The sequence below is a fragment of the Microtus pennsylvanicus genome, chromosome 19, assembly GCF_037038515.1.
Source record: "Microtus pennsylvanicus isolate mMicPen1 chromosome 19, mMicPen1.hap1, whole genome shotgun sequence".
In the NCBI taxonomy this organism is placed as follows: domain Eukaryota; kingdom Metazoa; phylum Chordata; class Mammalia; order Rodentia; family Cricetidae; genus Microtus; species Microtus pennsylvanicus.
Genome location: NC_134597.1, coordinates 14,956,462 through 14,972,995, shown reverse-complemented (window position 1 = coordinate 14,972,995; position 16,534 = coordinate 14,956,462). Strand labels below are relative to the sequence as shown.

The 16,534-nt window shown below is 37.3% G+C and overlaps 1 pseudogene; it reads left to right on the top strand.

Moving 5' to 3' along the window:
• The first annotated feature begins 15,004 nt into the window (after positions 1-15,004).
• LOC142838505 (large ribosomal subunit protein uL18 pseudogene) lies at positions 15,005-16,534 on the top strand (annotated as a pseudogene).

Sequence of the window (16,534 nt, the reverse complement as noted above, 5' to 3'; positions counted from 1 at the left end):
GGATAACAAGAAGGGTCCAAAAAGGGATGTATGGATTTCCCTAGGAAGGGGAAGTAGAAGAGATCTCGTCAGTAAACTTGGGACAGGGAAGGAATCAGGGAGGGCTGGGAACTTGAGGGAATGGTTTGGTTATGCATGGTGTGGGAGGTAAGTTGGAGTTAGAATGGAGGGAAAAGTAATGAGAGGGATGTTTTCATGGGGGGCCAGTTGGCATTAGGGAGAAACCTTGTACCAGGAGACCCCCAGGAGTCCACAAAAATAACCCCAGCTAAGATTCTTAGCAATGGCAAAGAGGGTGCCTGAACTGGCCATCTGTTGTAATCATATTGGTGACTACCCTAATTGTTATCAGAGATACTCTATCCAATACCTATTTATTCTGTCAATTATGTTTTAAATAAACACTGGTTAGCCAGTTGCCAGGCAGGAAGTATAGGTGGGACAACCAGACAGGAAGTAAAGGCAGGGCAATGAGAAGAAGAGAATTATAGGAAGGAGGAAGCCCATTCCTCCACAGTCCTGTCCAGACACTGAAGAAGCAGGATGTGATGTGCCTAGCTGAAAAAGGTACTCAATCATGTGGCTAACACAGATAAGAATAATGAGTTAATATAAGTTATAAGAGTTAATAAGAAGCCTGAGCTAATGGGCCAATTGGTTTATAACTAATATAGACACTCAGTGTGATTTTCTTTGGGACTTGCTGGCTGTGGGAAATGGGCAGAACAGAAACCCCAACAAGCAGGCCCTCATGTTACAAATGGTGCCCACATGGACAACTGTATCCACATAAAACCTGAGAGATCTTGGGAAGTAATTCCAAACAGAAAAGAATAGAGTAAAGCATGGCTTCTTGGTAGCAGCAATTTCTCAGATCTGCTCTGCTGCTTGCTAGAGGCAAGCAAGTGCTCTCATTTAAGAGAGGCTTTCTAACTGAGCTTTAGATGCAAAACCTTGCAGCTTTATTAAAAGGTCCTGCCATTAAACACTTTAATGGCGTTGATGAAAAGCTGACTGCATGTTTTTGGTTTTCATCCATAGTAGGAAAAAAAAAGCTGTGTATTTTAAAATTCTGGCTTTCTGGGCCACCCTGCCAGGGCAAACTCTTACTCTTTCAGACAGGCAGTCCGACTATGAAGCATTTAAGTTTGATTTGTGAGAACACTGCTGCAGCTTGCTTGCTGGCAGGGGCCTTGGAATGCCATAGAGTTGTGGCAATAAATGTGGCTATAGCCTGTACCTCCGCCATGAGGCTGAAATCTCAGAAAGGTAAGAAATGGGCTGGATCCAGCCATCAAAGCCACAGCTTTAATCCTACCCATATTGCTCATGTGGTCAGAAAAAGAGAGAGATGTATAGTAAAGATAGATTCAAAGATAAAAAAAACTCTAAATGGTTTACTGTTGTTAAAAATTTTTATATTTACTTGAGAGAGTAAAGAAAGAGTTTAAAGTCCTTAAAGTAAAAAAGAGAGTAGTTGGGTTTGATGGTACACACCTTTAATCCCAACACTTGGGAGACAGAGGTAGACTGATCTTTGTGAGTTCAAGGTGTGGTAGCAAACAGCTTTAATCCCAGCACTTGGGAGGCAGAGACAGGTGGTTCTCTGTGAGTTAAAGGACAGCCTGGTCTACAGAGGAAATTCCAGCATCAGATACACAGAAATCCTGTCTCAAAAAGCCACAAATTAAAAATAAAAGAAATAGAGTTTAAAATAAAGCCACATAAAGATGAAAACCACACAGAGAATCTTGATACTGTATGTTTTTATGTTCTCTTTGAATTGTTTAAATACTGAGGAAGGAGCAACAGCTGCTAAAAGATATTTGCTTATAAATGCTGCTGAATTAATCCAAGATAGGTGTTTTAAAAATACCTTGACTTCAAAATTGAAGTTCAAAGGTATGTTACTTTGGAGAAGAGATTTTGCTTTTGTTTCCACAGGAACTGTGAGGCTGTGGATTCATTCTGAGTTAAGAAAAATCAGGTTTGATAAAAGAATACCACCTGAGAGATCTCCAGTAGAAACAGATGGCCCAGATGTCTGAGTTCTACATCCACAACTGATTCAAGACTGCTGCCTGAGATGATCAAGCCTCATAAGATACTCCAGTAAGGACTTTATCATAATTAAAGATTTTCTTTAGGTCCCCATAAGATTAGCAGCATCCCCAACCAGCAGGAATTAGTTTGGAGTACTATGCACAAATTCCCCGAAAATGGACTACAGACATTTTCTTTTGTTAAAAAAAAATGAGGGGGAAATGGTGTGGGATAGTTCTGTATTCTATCAATTATGTCTTCAATAAATACTGATTGGCCAGTAGCCAGACAGGAAGTATAGGTGTAGAATAATGGGTTAATATATGTTATAAGAGCTAATACGCAGCCTGAGCTAATGGGCCAATCAGTTTATAGCTTATGGAGACCTCTGTGTACTTTTTTTTGAGACTTGCTAGCTGTGGGAACTGGGCAGGACAGAAACCCCAACAAGCAGGCCCTCATGTTACACCTAAGTGGTCATTCTGAACTAAAATTTGCACTTACTGGAACATTGAGTCATTATTAATGACACTGTTAATCTCATACATGGAAACGGTATCTGAATTTAAATCTTCTATGTAAGCAAGCTTTCCTTGCAAATCAAATCTGGGAAGTTTACAAAAGGCTTACCCTTAAACAAATGTCCAATTATAGAGACATTAATATAAAACTTTATTTTTTCTTTAGTATAAATACGTTTAGATCATGTTATTAAGATATATTATCAAGCACTTTAAAAGGTAAGAGCTGCTAAATATACTCTATAATTCTTCTAAAAGGTCAAATATATAGTCCACAAAGAAAAAGGCAATCATGGAAATATTTATTACATTATTTAATTATGTATATATGTATCTTTATATATGTATACATAAAGGACTGTTGTTGCCCATGTAGAAAAAGAGATAATAGTCCACTGAATCTAGAATTACAACTAGTTGTGAGTGAGTGCTGGAACTGAATGCTGGTCCTCTGCAAGAGCAATAAATGATCTTAATAACTGAGTCTATTTTCCAGCCTAAAGAGAATGATTCTTAAAAGGGACATCTACTTTATTTATTAAGTTAGTATTTTGATGATATGGTAGATCGAAACTTGGAAGGCCAAGGTTAAGTGCTATGACTAAGGTTCATGTCTCACTAAATCATTGGTCAGAGCTGGGTTTTGGGAATGATTTTCATCTTGAGGATTTTAACAGTATGTATATAAATTCATAATATTATCATATTATTGAAGAATAATTTTATTGTTGAAATTATTGTTAATATAGACTGTATAATAAAACTATTATAGAATTTAATATTATTAAAAATTATTAGATAAGATGATTATTCATTGTGGAAAATATGAGATCAGACTTAGTAGAAGGAATCCATCCACTGTGGCATTTCTTGAAAAAGTATTTTTCCTCCCTACAGCTCCCTTTCTCTGTACTTGTAGGCCACAGTGAGGTGAGTAGTGATGTAGGCGGTTCTTCTGTCTATGTGTTGCTTTCATTGGTTAATGAAGGAACTGCTTTGGGACTACAGCAGAGCTGTAGGGGAACAGAGCTAGGCAGGGAAAACTAAAAGGAATTCTGTGAGGAGGAAGGCAGAAAGAGATGCTATGAAGCCACTACCAGAATCAGACATGCCACAACTTTGCTGGTAGGCCATGACCTTGTGGTCATATACACATTAATAGAAATGGGTTAAATTAAGATGCTAGAGATGATGGGCCAATCAGTGATTTAATTAATACAGTTTCCATGTGATTATTTTGGTTCTAGGTGGCTAGGTTGAACAAGCAGTTTCCTCCAATAAATTGGCACCCACGTGGTCAACTAAATCCACATAAAACCTGAGAGGGCTTGAAAAGAAATTCTAGACAATAAATAAATGAATAAACAAACAAACAAACAAATAAATAAATAAATACAGAGTTTAACACAACTTCTTGCTGTTTGCTGGAGGCTTGCCACAGCTTCTTTAAGAAAGATTATCCTGATTCAGCTATAGCAGGAAAAAAGCCACGGGCATTTAAAAATGCCAGCTTTCTGGGCTTTGCTTCCAGAGTGACCTCTGGCTTTTATAGGAGATGAAGCATTTGAATGGGGTTAGCGATCAGACTGCTACAGCTTGCTTGATGGCAACTTGGACTGGCTGTGTGCCTGGAAGTGGGATGGTGCGCAGAGAGATGCAAACAGCTCTGCCATGCTTGACTGGGCAGGTCAAGGATGCCATACTGCATCTGACCTAGTAATGTTGAGCTTAAATTTTAAGAAGGGCTTAGCATTTTAAGAAGTGCTTCTGGTCAGAAAATAATTACAGATCTGCAATAAAGACAAATTCGGATAAAAAAAAGACCTCTAAATGGGTCTTAGAATTGGATAAATGTATGTAGTTTTGGAAGAGAAAGAAAAAAAGAGTATATAAAGTCATAATATAAAGTTAATGCTTTTTTAAAAAAAAGGTAAAGTCATTAAAGAGATAGCGTACAGACAGTCATAGTTTAAAAGGAGTAAAAAATAAATAAGCCACATAAAGATGGAATATACACAGATATTCTGGATTATGTATATTATTGTATTTTCTTTGAAATTTTGATTGTGAAGGGGCTAAGTACAGAGAGACATTTCAGTGTATGTGCTGCTAAGCTAAACCAGCATTTATATTATAAAGGTATCTTGACTTCAGAATTTGGGTCTAAGGATATGGTGCTTTGGAAAAGTTTTTTTTCTTTTGTTTTCACAGAAGATGAGAACCCATGGATTGTTTCCAAACCAATACGGTTTAATAGACCATGACCCCCTGAAAGGTTGCCATCAACACCCTCAAAAAATTACTTCACCCAACTGTTGACTGAGATGAACCTAGCACATGGGATACACCTTGAAAGGCCTAATTAACGGTTCCCCCAAACAACAAGAAGCAGTATGGACAGAACTACACCCATATTCTCAAATATTGTTTATAATTGTTTGTTTACATATACTGTGTATATGTATTTCTGATCTTGATTGAGGTATTATGTTTGTCTAGCTCATTTAATAATGTAATATATAATTAAGAAATATAGGATAATAGATAATCATCTTTAACAGTCAAGCTTTTAGTCCTGTTTGTTGGATTTTCCAGATGTATAGAGATATATTTCTGCAAACCTTTCAAAGACTACAGAATATGTCATTTAAAATTGTTTAAGAACTTAAGACTTTTCATGGTGGTGAGACACATCTGCTCCTGGCAGCACCAAGCTACTTCAAAAGGATGATGGGCATTGAAGAAGCTCCTTATAGAGTTGGTTAGCCACTTGGCAAGAAACTGCTATTGCCTGGACTGCTTGATGAACTGGACATGAAGGACATATAGAGAAATGACTGCCTAATTTGCCTAAGGGTGAGATGATCCTTCGGGGTTCCTGCTTCAAGAAAGAGTCTGCCAGACATTCTGCAGGACACAGAAGAAAGTGACTGACAAACTGCCAAATAAGTGAAAGTATGTTTGACATTTCCTGCTTCATGAAAAAGTTTGCAGGATGTCATGGGCCTGTAGGCTGAAGATGAATGTCCCAATGATACAGAAGAACTTTGGGTGACTGTCTTGGCAGCGAGGTGTCTCTGTCAATTCTAGAGTTTTGAAAGTTGCTTACAATGTATTTCCTGTTTACTTAAGTAATATAACCTTCTGGAGTCTTTGATGGTGTTGAAGAATTTATAGTTATAGTTGTAGTTTTACTTAGTTATTATAAAAGATAAAGTAAATAGAAATATTGTAACTGTAGTTCTTGCTTGATCCCTGTTTTGTTATAGGTAGTTTGCTATGTTAAAGTTAAAGCCTTCCTTTTTGTTTAAACAGAAAAAGAAAAATAGTGTAGCAGGTGCTTCTGTATATGTGTTGCTTTTATTGGTTAATAAAGGAACTGCTTTAGGCCTGTAGCAGAGCTGTAGTGGAACAGAATTAGGCAGGGAAAGCTAAATGGAATGTTGGGAGAAGAAAGGCAGAGAGAGATGTTATGGAGCCGCTGCCAGAGTCAGACATGCCAGAACTTTGCTGGTAGGTCACAACCTCATGATGATATACAAATTAATAGAAATGAGTTAAATTGAGATGTAAGAGTTAGCCAATAATAAGCTAGAGCTAATGGTCCAAACAGTGATTTAATTAATACAGTTACTGTGTGATTATTTCGGTTCTGGGTGGCCGGGACAAAAATGCGGTTCCCTGCAATAGAATAGCTTTGCTCTAGCACATGGTTCCCATGTGATGTTCATCCTTGCTTCTGTCCCACAGCAATGATGCAAGATAAGCAAGCACTGAAAAATTAGGAACAAAGTAAGTCTTCCATCAGTTGAGTTGTTTTCTCAGGTATCTGTCCAGGGCAATGAAAAGGCTTTTACATGCAGTATCTCTACTGGAAATAGCATACTCATACGTACTTTTTCTTTTATTGTGTTATCTAGTGTGAGAACACACAACAGAAGTGTTACAACAAACCACACAAAATACCTAACACAAACACTTTATATATATACTCTCTACTCCTGTGATTTCAGTTGTCACTATTCCCTTACAGTTTTTCTATATTTTAACTTCAAGCTCAATCTTTAATATTGATACCTGCAATGGGAAACTCTGTTTTCCAAGTGTCAAGGCTGAACTGTTCAGAATAAGTTCATAACGTATTTTTCCTAAAACCAGGCAGCATCCCTTCTTTCAACTTCTTCAGCTAAATACAAAAATGCAGCTTTTAAACAAAGGTACAGAGCATAGACAGCCAAGGGAGGTTCTTAAGGAGTGCATGCTGCTGAAGCATCTCAAAATATTGATCTAAGAAAAAAGTAAATGGAACAGCACATTGATCTGAAAAAAAGAAAAGCAGAGGGAAGCAGAAGAACAGAGAGAATCATCAGTCCTGCTAGAGAAGTGGGGTGAACCTTGCAGAGGGAACTGAAGCAGAGTGTAGAGATGAAAGTGTAGAGAGATTTTCAGATGAAACTGGAAGAGTTTTGATAACATAATTCATACTTTGGAAATTCAAAGTGAGTCCCATAGAGAGTGAAAAGTTTTATTGAAATCCTCAGCAGTTAGACAAGTACTAAACAGAAGATGTTCTGTACAGTCTTCATATTCCCATTACTAGGCATCTTTGTTAGCCAGGCAAGGCTTTCAGTGGAGGGACTGGGATGCCAACCCAGCCACAAAAATCTTCAACCTACAATTTGTTCTGCCTGAAAGATGTGCTGGGGTAAAAGGTGGCACAGAATTGTGAGAGTGGCCAACTAACTGGTCTAACTAACTTGAAGCACACACCATGAGAGGGAGTCCATGCTCGACACTGCTGGGATGGCTAGGAACCAGAGGTGGGACAGCCCAGAGACCTAAGATAAGACAAAAAAAGTATTGACAAAAATAAAGTCAATGTAATTATTCCTAATAATATTCTGCTTAGACCAGAGCCTGGTATAATCATCCCCAGAGAGGCTTCATACAGCAACTGATAGAAGCATATGCAGAATCCCATAGCGAAGCTTTAGGCAGAGATGGTGAAATCCCATAGAAGGCAAGGAAGGATTTCAGGAGCCAGGCTTTCAAAGATACCAAAAGAGCATGCCCATAGAATTAACTAACCAGGACTGATAAGGGCTAAAAGGCTGAAGCGACAATCAGGGAGCATGTAGGGATCTGACCTAGGTCTTCTGCATACATGTTATGGTTGTATATCTTGGTGTTTTTTGGAACTTCTACGAGTGGAATCAGGGACTTGTCTCTAATGTTGTCCTGGTATTGGGACCCTTTTCTTCCTACTGGACTGCCTCATCCAACCTTGATATGAGGGTTTTTTACCTAGTCTTATTTTAACTTGTTACACTATACTCAGTTAATATCATTGGAGACTTGCTCTTTTCTTAAGGGAAAAGGTGGAGGAGTGGATCTGGGGGAGGGGATGTATTTGGGGAGTAACAGGGAGAAGAGGAGAGACAGAAAACTGTGGTAAGGGTGCAACATATGAGAGAAGAATAAAGGAAAAATTAAACTTTAAAAAACTAGAAAAGACACAACTTGTCAAACTTTTTATAAAAGGTATAAAGCTTATGGCTAAACATGGGAGATTTTCAAAAGTCCCTAGTCTCAACAAGTATATTTTTCTATGTGTATCCACTAAACTATTGTAAAACTCAGAGATAACAATTGTCCAGTTGTTTATCAGCTATAGGAGTTTCCTAGTAGGATTTTTGTGGACACTTGTGTATACTATCATATCATCTACAAATAGCACAAGTTTGAATTATTCCTTTCCAGTTGGTATCCCTTCAATCTATTTTTGTTGTCTCATTGCTCTAGCTAAAACTTCAGTTCCTTTATTGAATAGATATGGAGAGAGTAGACAGTCTTGTATTCTTCCTGGTTTTAGTAGAATTGCCTTGAGGTTCTCTACATAAACAGGACATCCTGAAACATAAAAGCTTATGCAAGGCAAAGGACATAGCCAATAAGACAAAACGACAGCATACAGAATGGGGAAATATCTTCACCAAAATAGAGGGCTGATCTCCAAAACATATAATAAACTCTAGAAACTAGACAACAAAACAAAAAACAATCCAATATAAAAATGGGGTACAGATCTAAACAATAAAAATTAACAGAAGAATCTCAAATGGTTAAAAGCTACTTAAGGAATTGTTCAGCGTCCTTAGTTATCTGGGAAATGCAAATCAAAATGACTCTGAAGTACCTATTACACATGTCAGAATGGCTAAGATAAAAAATGCAAGTGATAGTTCTTACTGGAGAGGATGTGGACTAAAAGGAACAATCCTCCACCACTGGTGAGGATTACAAACTTGTGTGGCCACTTTGGAAATCAATATGGCAATTTCTCAGAAAATCAGGAATCAATGTAACTTGAGACTCAGAATTGTCACTATTGGGAATATACTCAAATGATGCTATGAGGACATATGTTCAATTATGTTCATAGCAGCATTATTCATAATAACCAGAACCCGGAAAGAACCTAAATGTCTCTCAGCCTAAGATGGGTAAAGAAAATGTGATAGGTACATTTACACAATGAAGTATTGCTCAGCTGCTAAAAAAATGACATCATGGAATTTTCAAGCAAGTGGAACTGGAAAAAAAAAGATCATTCTGATTGAGGTAACCCAGACTCAGAAAAACAAACACAGTTTGTACTCACATGTAAGTGGATACTAGATGTAAAGCAGTGGATAACCAGATTACAATCCGTCTCTCCAGAGAAGCTAAGTAACAAAATGAGATCTTAGAGTGATGATTACCTTAGAAGGGCAAGTTGATGCAACCTCCTGTGTAAACTGGTGTGGAGGGATGGTAGAGGGCAGGGGATGAGAACATGAGGAAAAGGGAGTGTTGAGTTGGGGAAGGAACGGAGGGGGAAGCAATGAAAGAGATATCTTGATAGAGGTAGTCATTATGAGGTTAGAGAGAAACCTGGGGCTATGGAAATTCCCAGGAAAACACAGGGATGACCCCAGCTACTACTCCTAGCAACGGTGGAGAGGGTGCCTGAACTGACCATCCTCTATAATCAGATTGTTTAATACTCTAACTTTTGTCATAGAACCTTCATCCAGTTACTGACAGAAGCAGATGCAGAATGTCACAGCCAAACACCAGGCCGAGCTCTGGAAGTCCAGTTAATGAGAGGAAGGAGGGATTATATGAGCAAGGGGGATGAAGATCGTGACAAGGAAATCCACAAATTAAGTGAACTAGAGCTTGTTGGAACTCAGGGACACCAGACAGAGAGATGTGGAGATTGCTTTGGAGTAAACTAGGTCCTCTGTATGTGGGCAACAGTTGTGCAGTTTGGACTGTTTGAGAAGCCCCTGGCAATGGGGCAAGGATCTATTCCTGGTCCATGAGCTTACTCTTTAGAGCTCATTCCCTATGGTGAGATGTAGATAGAGACTGCTTGTTAGTTTCTCAGCTGCCCAGACCCAAAATAATCACACAGAAACTATATTAATTTTAATACTCCTTGGCCAATAGCTTAAGCATATTTCTAACAAACTCTTACATCTAAAATTAACTCATTTCTATTATTTTATATTTTACCATGAAGCATATGGATTACCCATAAGGTTCTCAGGCATCTGTCTCCTTTGGTGTCTACACGGCATCTCTCTGACTCCACCTACTTTCTCGCTTGACATCTCTTTTCAGATTTTTCACCTGACTTTTCTGTTATGCCAATCAAAGGCAGCTTATTTATTAATCCATGGCAATAAAACATATTCACAATATCCAGAGGGAAATTCCATATCAGTGGGATGTCATGCTCAGCCTTGATTGGGGGGGCTTAGTCCTACTTCAACTTAAACTTTGCCCTTTTAGAGGTGTGGAATGGGAAATGTGTTGGGTGTGGGGGGGGCAAGCCAGAAAAGGAGAGGAAGGGAAAACTGTAGTTGTTATAGAAAATGAATAAAAAATTAAAAAAAAACCAAGACCAATAGTCTAGTTTTACCCTTCATCTGAAATCCACACTCAGAAGACTTTTGGGCAGAACCACTGAACAAATAACAAATAAATTTGCCTTCAATGCCAAATTTCCAATGTTTTACCATAATAAAGATAGTCAAATTGGGATTAAAGGCATGTGCTACCACACCTAGAAGTCACAGAGGTCAATCTCCTTCTGGTCCTACTACACCCAACAACTCTCTTCCTTTTGTTTTTTTTGTTTTTTACTTTAAGAACTTCAACTTTTAGCCTGCACATATTTTTAACACACTGTAAATAATTTAAAAGTTTTCTTTTTTCTTTGAACCTTTCTTTTACTGTATATGTCTCTTTTTTGACCACATGAGTCTTTAATTTACCAAGCAATATCAGTAGGACTAAAGCCGTGGCTTTGACGGCTGGATCCAGCCCATTCCTTAGCTTTCCAGCCTCGTGGCTGAGATACTGGCTGTAGCCACGTTTACTGCCACAACTCTGTGGCATTTCAAGGTCCCTGCCAGCAAGGAAGTTGCAGCATTATGTCCACAGACAACACTCAAGTCCTCTCTCTGTAGTCAGCCCTCCTGCCTCAAACAGTCAGAGGCCCAGAAAAAGGTAGTCAAACTTTCCTAATTTAGGATAGAATATAATGATATGAACACAATTGTACACAGTTTTCAGACTGATACATTATGCTGATTTCTGGCACCAGCAGCTCTATTCATAATTCCCATAAACCTGGTAGCCTTTACAAAGCCCAACCTTTCCACTCTCCTCATTTATTGTTACTACCAAATATTTTTATATAACCAGCCACCATGTCCTAATCATTCTAACCATTGATTACTCAGTTCTGTCTAGCCCAAAGTACATAAAGGCAACAGCAGGTTTGATTACCTTTAGTACGTCTGTTAAAGTAGTATGGTAACTCTGTCCCATCCCTGAATTCTGATCACACAATCTATTTCTGTTTTGTGAGAATAAGGACAGACTTTTCTAAAATTCATGCTATCCACAAACTCTCTAATTTAAGCATTTTACTGATTCCACATAATCAGAACCATATTGCCTACTATATAACACATCTCATAGGACTGTTGCATACATTGTAATTGATTCATACCATTTTCTTTAAATGCAAAAATTAAAAAAAAACTTAATAAGAATTTGAAATGAAATATTCTTCAATATTTTTCATGGTGATTACCAAATATGATATGGGGACATTCTGAACAAAGAGTTGCAAATATATTTTGTTAGTAGCAGTAATTCTATAGGCTTCTTTTCACTTACTGTAAATCTGGCATTATTTTGCTCAATAGGTTTACTTGACTCTGCACTACTATAAGGTTGCCATACAGTTTAAGGACCTAATAGAAATGAAAATGTACCACCTGTTATTCAAATGGTAGAAATGCTGTTAGATACCTTAAAACATTTTCATGTTTTTTATATTCTTTTCAAAATGCAATAGCATTTCTTACTCCTGGCTGAAACAATTGTACATTCATGAAAATGCTTATATATTTTAAGACAACTACATTCGTTCATTTTTTGTGACATAAATCCATTACTTTAACACCAATACTCCAACAAACTAGAATGGAACAAATCAGGTTAATACAGAAGTGGTTTCTTATTGTGAATATTAACTACTGGGGCTAAAAAAATATTTGATGACTTTTCTTTTACAGTTCTGTGTTTGTCTGTATCTGGGGCCATGTAATAAAAAATATTTTCTGTGAATTGTGCACAAAACTGTTTGAAAACCACAAAAGTATGCCACATAGGTTCATTTATCCCCTTGAAACCATATCATTTTTACACAAATGATACTTAAATTTCAGGTATTGTTTCATTTCATAAATAAAGAACATTCTCTAAATCAGCCTGCATAGTATTATTTTTGGTGAAATATGTCCTTAAATGCCCCATCTATTGGCAAAGTTTTATTCAGAGTCTCATACCTGGTTAAAATGCTGTTTCTGTGAATCCTTCTCCCACATCTTTCTCTTTCAGTCCCACTACTCTCTTGAGGTAGACTTTTGACAAACTTGTAATGTTTGGAAGGAGTAACCATTGTACCTTACTAGGTACCTCTACTAAGTCTTTCACACAGAAATTTATCAGCGAATAGGAACCTAAAACTCTTGACAATTTACTTTGGAAATACAGTGAAACACAGCTTTGGGTCATTTCACTTTACTTTTCAGGAAAGATTTTTGAAGGTAAAAGGTGGTATATTACCATAGACACATTTTTGAAAAGAAAAGTCTTTAAATTCTGATTGTTGCTAATAAAATCTGAGAATTACACCAGAATATATAGACATATGCAATGTGACCTGGGTTTGTATTCAGTGTTGTTGGGGGGCGGTGTGTATTGTATCTCAAATCAATTTTAACCAGTTAGTTAGTATGTGTGGATATTATTAATGTAGCTAAAAATTCTCAACTTCTTATATTCTTTGTCAATAAACCATATTTTCATCAATAAGAACTCAACCCTACTTATTCTAAGTGGCCAACGTGGCATCACTTGCATATATTTTTATCAAGACAGCTGAACTCATAGGGAAGATTCTTAAATCTGAAAAAACTTTATATTGAAGTGGTTACATATAAGACTGTGAAAAACATGGGGAGAGAACTGGGGCCCAAGTTGTATCAGATTAACAAGAATCTCTTACATGTTTCCCAAATTGCACTAATAAGTAGTTATTATTAGCGTCAAGATTTTGATCACTTAGAAAATGTTGAGAGCATATCAATATTGTTAATTAAATCATAAGCATATATAAAGAAACACAACATGCAGAAATTTTGCCATTGAGTTGTAACACGTTCAACTGTTCAACTTTGAAAATAAACACCCTGGAAGGATAGACATTGTGAATTATTGTGCATTGAAATGACCATAGCACACTAAAATACAATCCACTGACTAGGCTAATTTAACCATATCTGCCACAAGGGAACTGTGTATACAAACTGAATACCCGAAAAATCAATTTTAAAAAAAATGAGTAGAAGTGAATGCTACAGAAAAAGTCAGTGAAACTCTAATGGCCTGGCTGTGAAGTGACACTAAATAGTATCCTGTGTTGACAACATAGTCCCTGATTCTGAAGCTATTGAGAGGTTGTAGGCATCAGGAAAAAAATCTAACTTAGCTAATAAACTGTTGAGCAGGATCCTAGTTAGAGGATGTACAAAAGCAGGCCATGCTTCTTCCTTGGAACCATCTTTATGACCCTCCTTCTCCTTCTTGTCCTCCCCACTCCTGATTGTCACAAGGTGAGCGAGCTTCTCGTTCACACATCTCTGCCGCCATAATGTTTCCTGAAGTTAGCCAAAGTCCAGCAGATTGCAATCTGTGAAGCTTTCAGAGGCACAATGTTTTCTTTCTTTAACAGGTTTGACTTAAGTGCTTTGTCTCAGTGACAAATACCAAACACAGAGCCCAAGTCACAGAAAACAAAAACAGATATTACAGAGATTGAAAAACAATGATAATGTTATGACCACTCCCACATGTTCTGTGCCCCCATTGTCCCACACATCTTACAGGCAGGACATATTGAATGAGAATTTCCTTCTTTCAAAGCTTTCGTGCCTGTGTCAGGGAAACCTTAATGAGCTCATACCATTGTTTCCTGAGATTGAGTGACATTGGAAATTGCTTGGCCCTGTCTTACAGAGTTGTGTTTTTTTTTTTAGCAATGATTATAATATTGAAGATGGGAATTGTTATTAGTTATAAGGTTTAATCATTTAAAAACAGAATCTCTTGATTACTAACCATGCAATTTTGAGGCATTGTCTTATATGCACTCATTAGTAGAAAATAGAGAAAAATATAAGAGGAAATCTAAGATCCTTAGTAAGTGACCTATGTATTTTTTTATTAAAGATCAAATCTGGTGTCAAGATGTCCTGCCATAGGTAATCAGTTTGTGAGGTTTGTTGCTGCTGTTTAATAATTGGCAATAGCCTTTTTAAAGGAGAGTTCAAGATGTATGTTTCCACTGTATTTTTAACATAATTCCTGTAGTTTCTTCTATTCTGTGTTATGACCATTAACTGCTATCCCTAAGCTTGAAGTGATTACAGACTTTTTCTTTTTCTTCATTATATTTATTTCAAGAAAGTATCGCATGATCCTGATAGCCATGATTTTCAATCACTTACTTCATTTTTTTTTATTTAAGAGATTTTAAATATGCCCATTTAATAACATTCATATCCTCCAATACATGGTCTCTGAAATCTACCTTGGTACAGGGTCAGATTTAATTCACAATTTATTAAGCATAATTTTATATCTTTGGCTTTGGTACAGCGGCAGATATACACATTCATTCATTTTACTCTAAACATTATACATGTTTTCTTCCATAAAACTGGCATTCGTATATTGGACGGATAACGTTAACTGCTTCAACAAGAGCTTAAACTGTGACAAAATGAGTTCATACAGTCTGTTGCTTAGGGAAAATGGTGACAAAATTCATTCATGTTCTATTGTTTTTACTCAGCTTTTTCTTTCAGGTAAGAAGATTGCACAGGAAATTAGCAAGAACAATATCTATAGCATAAAATACTGTAACACATCATTTCCTAAGAAATATCATTTTGTCTGAGATGATTGCTTCAGAGGAGGTAAAGAGAAATATCAAGAACAGTTAAGGAAGCTGACAAGAATATTAGCAGAAGCAGAAGAATCTTCACAATGAAGTATAAGTTTGCCCGGTGTCACTTTATACTCATTTAAAGTTTCTTTTCTGTTTACATTACCCTTCACAGTAATCTGTTAAATGACACTCCAGTCCTTTTCTCCTAGAGCCACTAGACTTGCCCAACTGTGTGGAGCTGTCGTTGTGGATTTCTGTTCCAGAGGATAGGGACTGTGAATGTTGTTAAGAATAAGACTTACTGGGCTGGAGAGATGGCTCAGTGGTTAAGAGCATTGCCTGCTCTTCCAGAGGTCCTGAGTTCAATTCCTGGCAACCACATGTTGGCTCACAACCATCTGTAATGAGGTCTGGTGCCCTTTTCTGGCCTGCAGACATACACACAGACAGAATATTGTATGCATAATAAATAAATAAATATTTTAAAAAGTCTCTCTTTAAAAAAAGAATAAGACTTACTAAAAAATAAATAAATAAAAAAGTAAAACTGAAAAAAAATAAGACTTACTTAAAAGAGTTATCAAGTGAGATTTAGGAAGCGGAGAGAGGGTAAATCTGACTACTGTGCTTGGAAACAACAGGGGATTCAGGATAGAAGTAAGTACAAGACATCAAAAGACAGGATGATAGTTTTTGTAATTAGCAGAGATATTATCTGTCAGATTGCATATGACCGTATAGAAGGGGATATGATAGCCCAATACAGTGTGAGAACTGGCCTTACAAATTATGTTACAGCCTGTTATACTGTGCTGCTACTGACCCACAAGCTTCTCAACACGTTTAGTATAGACAAGCTCCATGAGGGACAAGTGGAGTTGACTGGAGATGAAAACAAAGGAGAAAAGCATTAATAGTCAATCTGGTGCCTTTAGTTGCTGTTTGGATGCAGGTCTTGCCTGAACTATAATTGGCAATAATGTTTTCTGGGTCCCTGAAGAGAGCTGTGGATGGAAGCTTGTCTAATCCTCACAGTACCAATCTATTCCCTTGTTATGATTGTGAAAGTAAGGAGTTCAACTCAGAAGTTCGTGCGAAGCACAGCATGAGTCAGAGTGTTGCAGGCTACCTGCATTACCTAACAGAGGAAGATGAAGATGTTTATAAGAAACAGTGTTCTCAGTACATAAAGGACAATGTAACACCAGACATAAAGGAGATGCAGAAGAAAGCTCACGCTGCTACCCAAGAGGACCCAGCTAATGAGAAGAAGCCCGAGAGAAGTAAAGAAGAGGTGGAACTGTCTAAAAATATCCCTTGTCCAGAAAAAGATTGGGTTGTTCAAAAAAAGGCAAGCTTCCTCAGTTCTCAGGAATGGGAGGCTGAGGGCTAA